At 44.2% G+C, this 11,947-nt stretch overlaps 2 pseudogenes; one reads left to right on the top strand and one right to left on the bottom strand.

The window, feature by feature from the left end:
* Window positions 1–1,191: 1,191 nt before the first annotated feature.
* LOC134933832 (5S ribosomal RNA) lies at window positions 1,192–1,310 on the bottom strand (annotated as a pseudogene).
* Window positions 1,311–3,058: 1,748 nt separating this feature from the next.
* On the top strand, window positions 3,059–3,177 carry LOC134933827 (5S ribosomal RNA; annotated as a pseudogene).
* The last annotated feature ends 8,770 nt before the right edge of the window (window positions 3,178–11,947 follow it).

Below are 11,947 nucleotides of genomic sequence, written 5' to 3'. Positions count from 1 at the left end.
CGAGCATGACACCCTGAGCATGAAAACCCCTGGCACCGTGCATGGAACCAAGAGCATGAAACCGCTGGCAACGAACATGACACCCAGTGCATGAAACCCCTGGCAACGAGCATGACACCCTGAGCATGAAAACCCCTGGCACCGTGCATGGAACCAAGAGCATGAAACCCCTGGCAACGAGCAGGTAATTTAAAAGTAATTAGAAGCCTTACTGTAGAACTTAATGTATAATGGGCATTACGGTGTGTGGCATAATGTATCACGGACATTGCGGTGTGTGTCATAATGTGTCGGGCATTACGGTGTATGGTATACTATATCGCGGGCATTGTGATATGTGGTATAATGTCTCAGGCTCATTGTGGTGTGTGTTATACTGTGTCAAAGACATTGTATGTGCTATAATGTATCAAGGGCATTGCAGTGTGTAGCATAATGTATAATGGGCATTGTGATTCCTGTATTGGGTGGGTTTTTTTTGAGATCTGCACTGGAACCGATTGTACATTATCTGATGGAAATAATAGTAATCATAGAAATTCAAATTATAGTTTATACCAACATAAAGCTGCCAATTTCGCCTCAGAAGGCTTTTGGGGCAGAACAACGGTTGGTGGTGCTCCCGGACATTTATAGCAGAAAGAGCTATTAGGGGTGATTTTGCAAAGAGGCAAAAAAGAGGGCTAGTTGATATGTCTCCCTGGGGCACACTTTATAAATTAATCGAATAACAGTATTGTAAAACAATGAGATATGTATAAAGCATTAAAACGTAACTTTTAATAAACTAATCAGACGACCAAATTTAATTAATTATGTGAAAAAACCTTTACTGTATAAAACAGCGAGGTGGGTTAAAACAAGTATTAAATAATATAAAGAAGACGATATAGTAGTTATATGTCACTCGCTTATTGAATGTGGGTGACAGAAAATTTGTCTGTACACCCTCTGAATTCTAGGCGAGTATTATTGTTAGACATATGTCCACTGCGAAAATAGAAAGTTCTCGTTATCTCTATAAATTTTTAATTGAAAGTACTGTACGTTTTCATATGAGAGATACAAGAAAAAAGAAACCGGCATATGGATTGTCGGACTCCTTTTAAGATGATCAACTGAACTGCGTATTCTTGCAGTGTTAGTTGATGTGTAGTTTCTGCTGGTCAATGAAAGGTATATACCTTGATGAGACTACAGTACCCAGTATTCCCAGAGGGTCACCCTTTCTGGTACTGACCGGGCCCAATGCTGCTTGGCTTCCAAGATCAGACGAGATCGGGCAGATCCAGCATGGTATGACTGTAGATGGTACGGTAGACGCCTCTCAGCTTATAAATTAGATGGTGTTAGGGACAAAATGTAATTCCATATGGAGGGGGATACAGATTGATTTAACACTCGCCAATTAATATTTGGCCAATTAGTGGCCCAAGGAAGACCAAGAAGTGGAGGGAATATCCACTGTTGAGATCATCAATATTATAATTGTGATGGAAAGCACATGCCGGAGTTGCCTCAAATAAATTAAGTGAGGCAATTAAATTGATGACATGGCAATGATTAAATAATTAGATGAAATACTAATAAAAATACCAGTATGACCTGGGTTAATAATTTGATGAATACAAGGAAGGTGTCTGGGCAGCTCTGTGTCTAAGTGAAAAGTGAAAATAGATAAAATTGTTTTAAACACACCACATAAGTTGCAAAGGGTAGCTTCCTTTTAACACTGCAAAAAAGTAAATAGTTATCACAGTATCATACTGCAAACAGATGTGTTTGTTATGGAATCAACCACACGAGCTGCGAAAAAACAGATACAATTGTTTTGAATACACCACATATGTTGCAAAGCGTAGCTTCCTTTTAACACTGCAAGATGCAGAATGTAACACTGCAAGATGCAGAATGCAAATAGTTATCACAGTAACAAACTGCAAACAGATGTATTTGTTATGAGATCAACCACATGGGCTGCGAGAAGCAGCAGGATTCTGTCACATACTTGTCTAATTGTATTGTCACAATAACAAATTAATGGGAATTTTTTTTTTATATAAATAGGAAATCACAATTTGTCACAATAACCGAATGCTGAGCAAATTACAGAAAGAGTGACTCTGGTCTCAACAAAAAGAAACACATTTTTTTATATGGTTTGGGACCAGCAGAAGACAGTATCAGAACAGCTGGTGTTCTATTTATGAATAATTTGTCCAAATATTATAACAGAAAAAATTATATATAGTAGTTATAATCACGATTTGTTAGGACAAAAAACATTTTTTTATAATAATTGTGGGTTGACACTGTTCTATGGTAAGTATAGAGGAAGCTCTCACACCAACGGAGTGCCTTTAATGAGGAGTAATTGCCTGGATAATTAAAAGGGATTTAATGTAGCACCAATGAAATGCTGGCTAGTAGCAAGTATCTCTGTTATAAATGAGTGCTATGTGTCTCTGCCCTGTTTGCACAGTTTAAATGGTAAGCATTCAGTGTCACTAATTGCCTATATAATTATAAATTGATATAAGAATTACCAGGCAATATTGCTGGCTAAGTTTTGCCAGGGAGACAATCCGTGCGTAATGCACTTGGTTGGGGCAGCCTTTTCCCTTAAGGGTGCGCTATGCACGAGGGGAGCTACCCTTTGCAACTTATGTGGTGTGTTTAAAACAATTTTATCTATTTTCACTTTTCACTTAGACACAGAGCTGCCCAGACACCTTCCTTGTATTCATCAAATTATTAACCCAGGTCATACTGGTATTTTTATCAGTATTTCATCTAATTATTTAATCATTGCCATGTCATCAATTTAATTGCCTCACTTAATTTATTTGAGGCAACTCCGGCATGTGCTTTCCATCACAATTATAATATTGATGATCTCAACAGTGGATATTCCCTCCACTTCTTGGTCTTCCTTGGGCCACTAATTGGCCAAATATTAATTGGCGAGTGTTAAATCAATCTGTATCCCCCTCCATATGGAATTACATTTTGTCCCTAACACCATCTAATTTATAAGCTGAGAGGCGTCTACCGTACCATCTACAGTCATACCATGCTGGATCTGCCCGATCTCGTCTGATCTTGGAAGCCAAGCAGCATTGGGCCCGGTCAGTACCAGAAAGGGTGACCCTCTGGGAATACTGGGTACTGTAGTCTCATCAAGGTATATACCTTTCATTGACCAGCAGAAACTACACATCAACTAACACTGCAAGAATACGCAGTTCAGTTGATCATCTTAAAAGGAGTCCGACAATCCATATGCCGGTTTCTTTTTTCTTGTATCTCTCATATGAAAACGTACAGTACTTTCAATTAAAAATTTATAGAGATAACGAGAACTTTCTATTTTCGCAGTGGACATATGTCTAACAATAATACTCGCCTAGAATTCAGAGGGTGTACAGACAAATTTTCTGTCACCCACATTCAATAAGCGAGTGACATATAACTACTATATCGTCTTCTTTATATTATTTAATACTTGTTTTAACCCACCTCGCTGTTTTATACAGTAAAGGTTTTTTCACATAATTAATTAAATTTGGTCGTCTGATTAGTTTATTAAAAGTTACGTTTTAATGCTTTATACATATCTCATTGTTTTACAATACTGTTATTCGATTAATTTATAAAGTGTGCCCCAGGGAGACATATCAACTAGCCCTCTTTTTTGCCTCTTTGCAAAATCACCCCTAATAGCATTGTGATTCCTGTCATAATGTGTCACAGGCATTACGGTGTGTGGTATAATGTATCAGGGGCATTGCAGTGTGTAGCATAATGTATAACGGGCATTGCGATTCCTGTCATAATGTGTCGGGGGCATTACGGTGTGTGGCATAATGTGTCGGGGGCATTATGGTGTGTGCATATTGTGTCATGTGCATTATTGTGTGTGGCATAATGTCTAAGGGCCACTGCAGTATGTGGCATAATGTATACTGGGCATTACTATAAGGAGGAAAAATTACAAATAATGTAAGGGGCATGAATCAGGATTATTTTTCTTTCCCGTCTGGGCGTGCAGGTTGGAAAACTGGGGTATAACGCAGTCTTTTCCTGCAATGTCACGCCCCTTTATGGTAAGCCACGCCCATCCCAACGAAGCCACACACTCTATACTGCCAATTATGGAGGGGGGGGGGGGGGGGGATAATTTTTTGGCTTGGGGGAGAAAAATTTCTAGTTACGTCACTGAACTGACTCATTCCTGTAAGCCGCCACTACAGCGCAAACCCCAGGAGAGTACGCTGGTGCGCGCCTGCTGTGGGAGGTAGGAGAGGAGCTGCTGCTACCGTTGCCCCGCTGCTGTGGGGAAGGGGGGGACAGGATGGATGGACACACGTGCGAGGCGGTGTTTAAGAGCTGGTACCACGCTTGCCTTGGATTCCACTTCCTAATTGCGCTCTGCCTCCGGTAATTGGGGAGGAGAGAAGAGCCTTCTTTCACTACACAAGGTATCCATCTATGCTCCCTTTCTCCCTGTATAAGTGCACTGCCAGTATACTGTATGTATGTTTGTATATATAGATAGAGGTAGGGGTCTGGCACAGCCACATAATAGACTAATACATTGGGTGCCCTCACAGCAAAGTAGTTTAGCAAAATAGAGGTGGTACGGCACTCCAATGATTTGCACACTGACACCAATTGAAGTAGTGCAACGTTTCAATGCCCGTTTAATGAATCTGCATTTTTGTCATATATACAATGACCCCCATTCTGCCTCATCCCGTCCTCCAGACCACTGTTACTCCATCTGCCCCCCCCCCCCCATTTGCCAAGTCCTTCTGCCCGCCCGCGACCATCCCTCCCCATCTTCCTCCCATGATTAATTGTCCTCCCGCAGGGAATACATATGTTTTACCGACAGACGGGATGCCGTCTGTCAGCATCCTGACAGCAGCATCCCGTCCGTCAGAATGCTGGCAGGGGGCGTGCGCAATGAAGGCCCTTGCTTGTTGCGCTCGCAACGCAGTGGTCTCGGTGGTTCCCATCCCACTCTATTGGTGTTGTGGACACCCACGAATGGGAATAAGACCTGTGAGATGGTATTCTGGTGTCGGTATCCTGACCGCTAGGAATCCCGACAGCCAGCAAAATGATTGCCTCCCCTCCCGCAGTATCGGTCACATAATAGACTCACTTTCAGCTCCAGGCCCATGTGGACCCTAAACTGGCACTGGTCTGCTGGGATGTATCATTAGCACAAGGTTAAAAATGCAGCCAAACCTCCAAAAATGCAGTTTTCAGAGGTTTGACGGCTTACTACTTATCCACCAAGCCTAGACCCCAGGGCTTGGATGCGGTGGGCAACACCATCTTTAGATGGGCTTCTATCACATTTCCCATTGGACCCCTCCCAGCACCCCCCAGTGGGGCGCATCAGCCCACGCATGCACAGATAGGACTCCGGATCATACACCGGGAAGTTCTACTGTATCATGGCAAAGAATAGCTCTCACCGCAAGAGCTGTCCTTTGGAAATTTCTTCATGCATACGCCATTATGCTTGCAAAGAATGGCAGGATATATATATAAATATATATATAGCCTGCAGGATCAATATTGATGTGGTGTGTGTGTGTGTATATATATATATATATATATATATATAATTATTATTTTTTTGCCTCTATATAGGGGGGCACCTGTATTTATATTGCCTCCGGGCGTCTAGGACGAACTTACGCCACTGTATACAAGTACTGATTGAATACATTTGGAAAGTAACAGTTAGTTTGCGGACTGTCCCTCTCAGCATGAGATGCTGCAGGGACATGCTTGGATGCCCCTAGACATGCTTGAATGCCCTAGGCAAATGCCTATCCTGCCTATAGCTAAGGCCGGCTCTGGCTACGCCCCTGTGCGAGTCAAAGGAGTGCAAATTCTGCTAAAAAGCAGAATTTGCAATCCTTACTGAATAGAGGGCCTAATTCAGAGTTAATCGCAGCAGCAAATTTGTTAGCAGTTGAGCAAAACCATGTGCACTACAGGGGGGTGGGGGGCAAATATAACAATTGCAGAGAGAGTTAAGGGGGGTACACACAGAGCGATAATCTAAGCAATCTGACTAGATTGCTTAGATTTTCAGCAAAATCGCTCCGTGTGTAGCCCTAACAGCGATAGCGATGCGCAGCCCCGCGCATCGCTATCGCTGCTGCTAGATTGGCCTGCATGCAGGCCAATCTAGCGGGTCGCTCACTTCACCCGCTGGGTGAAGTGAGCGGCCCCCCCGTCTCCCCCCGCACGCTAAGCACAGATCGCGCTGTGCTGAGCGCCGGGAGAGATGTGTGCTGAGCGGTTCGCTCAGCACACATTTCTCCAGCATCGGGCCGTGAGTACTGGCCTTTAGATATGGGTGGGGTGTGTTCAAACTGAAAGCTAAACTGCAGTGTAAAAATAAAGCAGCAAGTATTTACCCTGCACAGAAACAAAATAACCCACCCAAAATTTAACTCTCTCTGCACATGTTTTACCTGCCACACCTGCAGTGCACATGGGGGGTCATTCCGAGTTGATCGCTCGCTAGCTAGTTTTAGCAGCCGTGCAAACGCTATGCCGCTGCCCACTGGGGAGTGTATTTTAGCTTAGCAGAAGTGCGAACGCATGTGCAGCTGAGCTCTGCAAAAACAGTTTGTGCAGTTTCAGGGTAGCTCTGAACCTACTCAGCGCTTGCGATCACTTCAGCCTATTCTTGCCCGGATTTGACGTCATACACCCGCCCAGCGAACGCCCAGCCACGCCTGCGTTTTTTCATACACCCCTGCGTTTTTGCAAACACTCCCTGAAAACGGTCAGTTGACACCCAGAAACGCCCCCTTCCTGTCAATCTTCTTGCAGCCGTCAGTGCGACTGAAAACTTCGCTAGAACCTGAGCACAACCCCAAAGGGCTTTGTAACCATACGACGCGCGTGCGCATTGCAGTGCATACGCATGCGCAGAAATGCCGTTTTCTTTGCCTGATCGCTGCGCTGCGAACAACGGCAGCTAGCAATCAACTCGGAATAACCCCAATGGTTTTGGCCAACTGCTAACAAATTTTCTGCAGTGATCAACTCTGAATTACCCCCAGGGTCCATTACCAGTTTTATATGCACGGACGTCTTAACACACTGAAAAAGTTAGTAATTCTGCAATAAATATTTTTATGTGCTGTAGCGAGAAACAGGACGTCATGTTTTTTTTTTTATAGAAGTTCAACATTTTTCTATACACATTGCAATATTTCCTTGTCTAAAGGCCCATACACACTTGACGATAAAATGAGCGACGTCGTTCATTTCAGCCCTCATCAACGACGTCGCTCATTATATCGTCAAGTGTGTATGCATCCGACGACCGCCGATGCGCGGCCCCGCGGGACGTTAACGACCCTCGCTTATCTGTGGAGCATGTATGCTCAATTTCCACTATGGTCGTTACCGACCAGAGACGTCGTTGAATGTGTATGGTGTGAACGACCAACGACCAAGCCACTGTTCACCAGCCCTGTTCCCAGCTCATTATTTTAATAAACTGTTCAGCTTGGATGCTTCAACAATGAATGGTCTTTGGTCCTTGGTCGTTGGTAGTGTGTATGCTCATGTCGTTTGCTCAGCTGTTCAAGGGAAGTTCAAGGGAAGTCGTTAACGACGGTCGTTAACGATGTGTGCATCGTCAAGTGTGTATGGGCCTTTACATCTGAAATCACTGACAAGGATTAGTAAACGATGTTACTTTGGGTCCTTTACTGTATACATACAGAGGTACACAGATTTCAAGAGAAAGAAAAAGGAATCAACTTTCTGCCAGCAGCACTCCTTCCCAATCTACAAACAGATATATAATTTTTCTTGTAGAATATGGTATAAATGCTTTATTAATAAACTTTATAAAATCTGAAAATTCTTTGCTTGTTTATCCAATACCCATATGTGATATGTATTGATTTGATATTATCACATATGGGACCTCATTCCGAGTTGATCGCTAGCTGCCGTTGTTCGCAGCACAGCAATCTGGCTAAAAATCGGCACTTCTGCGCATGCGTATGGTGCGCACTGCGCACGCGCGACGTCCTTTCACAAAAGCCGATGTAGTTTCGCACAAGGTCTAGCGAAGCTTTTAAGTTGCACTGCTGGTTGCAGAGTGATTGACAGGAAGTGGGTGTTTCTGGGTGGTAACTGACCGTTTTCGGGGAGTGTGTGTAAAAATGCAGGCGTTCCAGATAAAAACGCAGGAGTGGCTGGGCAAACGTAGGCATTGCTGGCCGAACGCAGGGCGTGTTTGTGACATCAAAACAGGAACTAAACAGTCTGAAGTGATCGCAAGCTAGGAGTAGGTCTCGAGCTACTCTGAAACTACACAATCTTTTTTAGTAGCAGCGCTGCGATCCTTTCGTTCGCACTTCTACTAAGCTAAGATACACTCCCAGAGGGCGGCGGCTTAGTGTTTGCACGGCTGCTAAAAGCAGCTAGCAAGCGAACAACTCGGAATGAGGGCCTTGATGTATTATATGCCCCCTAAAGTCCGGGGTCATACAAAGTGAAATATAAAAATTGATAAAGATAGAATAACGTGTGGGAAATACATAGAGAAAACTTTATTAAGTGTTAAAAATAAAAATAAAAATGTGATCTAAAAGAAAATGCTTGTGCACTGTCTATTATTCTGTATGATGATTTTTGCTTATATTATTATGGATATTACTTTTCAGTTTATGAATAACAGCTAGATTATTTCTAGCAGTGGTATCAGATGATGGCAACAAGTGTAACAATATTGTGTCTGATACTTAAAAGTTCCTGTTTCACTACTTAGAGGTTGTTACATATGTTGCTTACCTGTAGCTAAATAAAGATGTTCATAACCACATTACAGTGTTCCGCATGTTCCCAGCATCTCCATATAATGCAATCTGGTATATGTCTAATGGGCCCTACACACTGGCAGATCTGCCGCCAAGCTGCCCGACAGCAGATACGACCGACAGCGGATACGACCGACAGGCGACCCGGCAGGGGAGGTGACGGCGGGAGTGAAGTTTCCTCACTCCCCCCCTCACCCGGCTCCATAGCACTGCATGCTAATATGGACAATCTCGTCCATATTGGCCTGTATGCATAAGCGACGGGGCACCAACGATTAACGAGCGCGGGTCCGCTGATCGTTAATCGTTGGTGCCTACACACTGCACGATATGACCGAGTTCTCGTTCATTAATGAACAAGAACATTCATATTGTGCATGTTATCTGCTAGTGTGTAGTGCCCTTAACTTGCAGAACCTGAATAAATCAGGCTGTTATTGTTAGTAGATATGCTAAATATTTTGCTGAGTAATGCGGCTTTATTTAAAACACCAATAAAGCCCAGGGTTGTGCAAACTTGTATGCCTATTGTACTTGTATGTAAAGCAGAATAAATTCCTGCTATAATAATACGTCCTGCTATATCAAGTGATCTCAATTAAATATTCCTATATATTCCCCATGCTCATATGATATTAGATAACATGGGTATATGTTTAGGTACCTCTTTCTAATTTGGTGTTAGCATTCCAGCTAAAATATTTATTCACCAATGTTTTAATTGCTTATCGGGTTAGCCAATCCACGTGGTTGCATTCCTTGACAAAAATGTATGGTACCTCAATCCAGTGCCGTAACTAGGCATTTTAGCACTGTGTGCAAGAAACGACAGTGGCGCGCCCCCCCCCCCATGTAAGATAGGGGCAGTGCGCGCCGTAGGCACGCGAAAAATTTATAGGGGCGTGGCTTCACGGGAAGGGGCGTGGTCACAAAATAATAGCAATTCATACTACGGTGCACAGTAGTCTACATTATTCAAATTACGCTGCACAGTAGCGCCACTACACCAGGTAGAGCCCCTTTTATACATTACAGCAGACAGCGCCCCCCTTTTTACACATTACAGCAGACAGTCCCCCTTTTTACACATTGCGGCAGCCAGTCCCCCTTTTTACACATTGCGGCAGCCAGGCCCCCTTTTTACACATTGCGGCAGCCAGTCCCCCTTTTTACACATTGCGGCAGCCAGGCCCCCTCTTTACACATTGCGGCAGCCAGTCCCCCTCTTTACACATTGCGGCAGCCAGGACCCCTTTTTACACATTGCGGCAGCCAGGACCCCTTTTTACACATTGCGGCAACCAGGACCCCTTTTTACACATTGCGGCAGCCAGGACCCCTTTTTACACATTGTGGCAGCCAGGCCCCCTTTTTACACATTGCGGCAGACGGTGTCCCCCTGAGAGAGAGAGAGAGAGAGAGAGAGGGATATACTTACCTTCTCCCCGCTGACAGGCTCCTCGTGCTGGCATCTCCCTCTCGGTGCAGGCAGTGAGGTGAGAAGGAGGAGGAGGGAGGGGGAGCAGGGAGCTGCAGCAGCGCTATTTAATTGGTAGTAAGCGCCGCTGCGGCATCCCCCTCTCCTTCCGTATTGGCTGCCTGGCGCTGCTGTGGATGCTGGGATGAAGGAACCGCATCCCAGCATCCATAGCAGCGCCGGGCAGCCAATACAGAAGGAGAGGGGGATGCTGCAGCGGCGCTTACTACCAATGAAATAGCGCTGCTGCGGCTCCCTGCTCCCCCTCCCTCCTCCTCCTTGTCCGCTGCCCGGCGCTGGTCTCTTCTCCCTCCAGCACGGCGCACACAGTAGAGGCGGCATGTAATGAGTCAATTTGACTCATTACATGCCGCTGGCCGTGCGCCCTCAGGGCAACTGCGCTGTGTGCCAAGCCCACTTGGCACACACGTAGTTACGGCCCTGCCGGCTCAATCATACAACTATACGTGAGAATTATAAATATCTCACATGTAGCTAAATAAGTACAACATGATTTTGGGAAATCACTATTCTGTTCTGCAGGAGGACTTTTCATTACAAATTACATGATTATATTGGACTCATGGCATAGCACATAAGAGTTTTACTCCTGGTTAATACCTTTATGTATTCTCTATTAATCTCTTCTGCTACACTATTGCCATCACATTTAATACATGGTTGTAACTAAACATACAGGATTACATATTGCTAACAGTTCTGAGCACAGCGATGACTATGCGCATTTCACTTCTATTAAGCTTCGTCAGGGCTACAGTACCATAAAGTTTATTAATAAAGCATTTATACCATATTCTAAAAAAATTTTTTATTTCTGTTTGTGGATTGGGAAGGAGTGCTGCTGGCGGAAAGTTGATTCCTTTTTCTTTCTCTCGTAATCTGTGTATGTACTCGAATCAACTAGCAGCACCATTTACACGTATTTCATGTCAAAATATTCCTTTATTGTAAACATAAAATATAATGTGATATACATTCCTAATAGACTTTTCGTAAATAATATCCTGGTGTGGGAGTTTCTCTATTTCCAAAATACATACAGATGTAGCCATGCTTATCTTTGCTGCAATACTGCATGGCATGCCAGGCTGCGACTTTTCCTAAAGGAATTAATGTAGCGATTGCCGACTGCAAATAATCGCAGCCTGGCATGCCACGCAGCCTACCGTGATACAACATGCCGCAGTAAGATGAGCATGGCTACATCTATAGGGGTCATTCCGAGTTGATCGCTAGCTGAAAATGTTCGTTGCGCAGCAACGAAGCAAAAAAAAATGGCACCTCTGCGCATGCGTATGTGGTGCAATGCGCACGCATGATTGACAGGAAGAGGGCGTTCCTGGGTGTCAACTGACTGTTTTCAGGGAGTGTTCGTAAAAACGCAGGCGTGCCAGGAAAAACGCAGGCATGGCTGGGAGAACGCAGGGCGTGTTTGTGACGTCAAATCTGGAACTGAACAGTCTGAAGTGATCGCAAGCGCTGAGTAGGTCTGGAGCTACTCTAAACCTGCACAATTTCTTTTTGCAGTCGCTCTGCAATCATTTCGTTTGCACTTCTGCTAAGCTAAAATACA

Source organism: Pseudophryne corroboree, chromosome 1 (assembly GCF_028390025.1).
Source record: "Pseudophryne corroboree isolate aPseCor3 chromosome 1, aPseCor3.hap2, whole genome shotgun sequence".
Classification (NCBI taxonomy): Eukaryota; Metazoa; Chordata; class Amphibia; order Anura; family Myobatrachidae; genus Pseudophryne; species Pseudophryne corroboree.
This window is presented reverse-complemented; position numbering and strand designations above follow the sequence as displayed.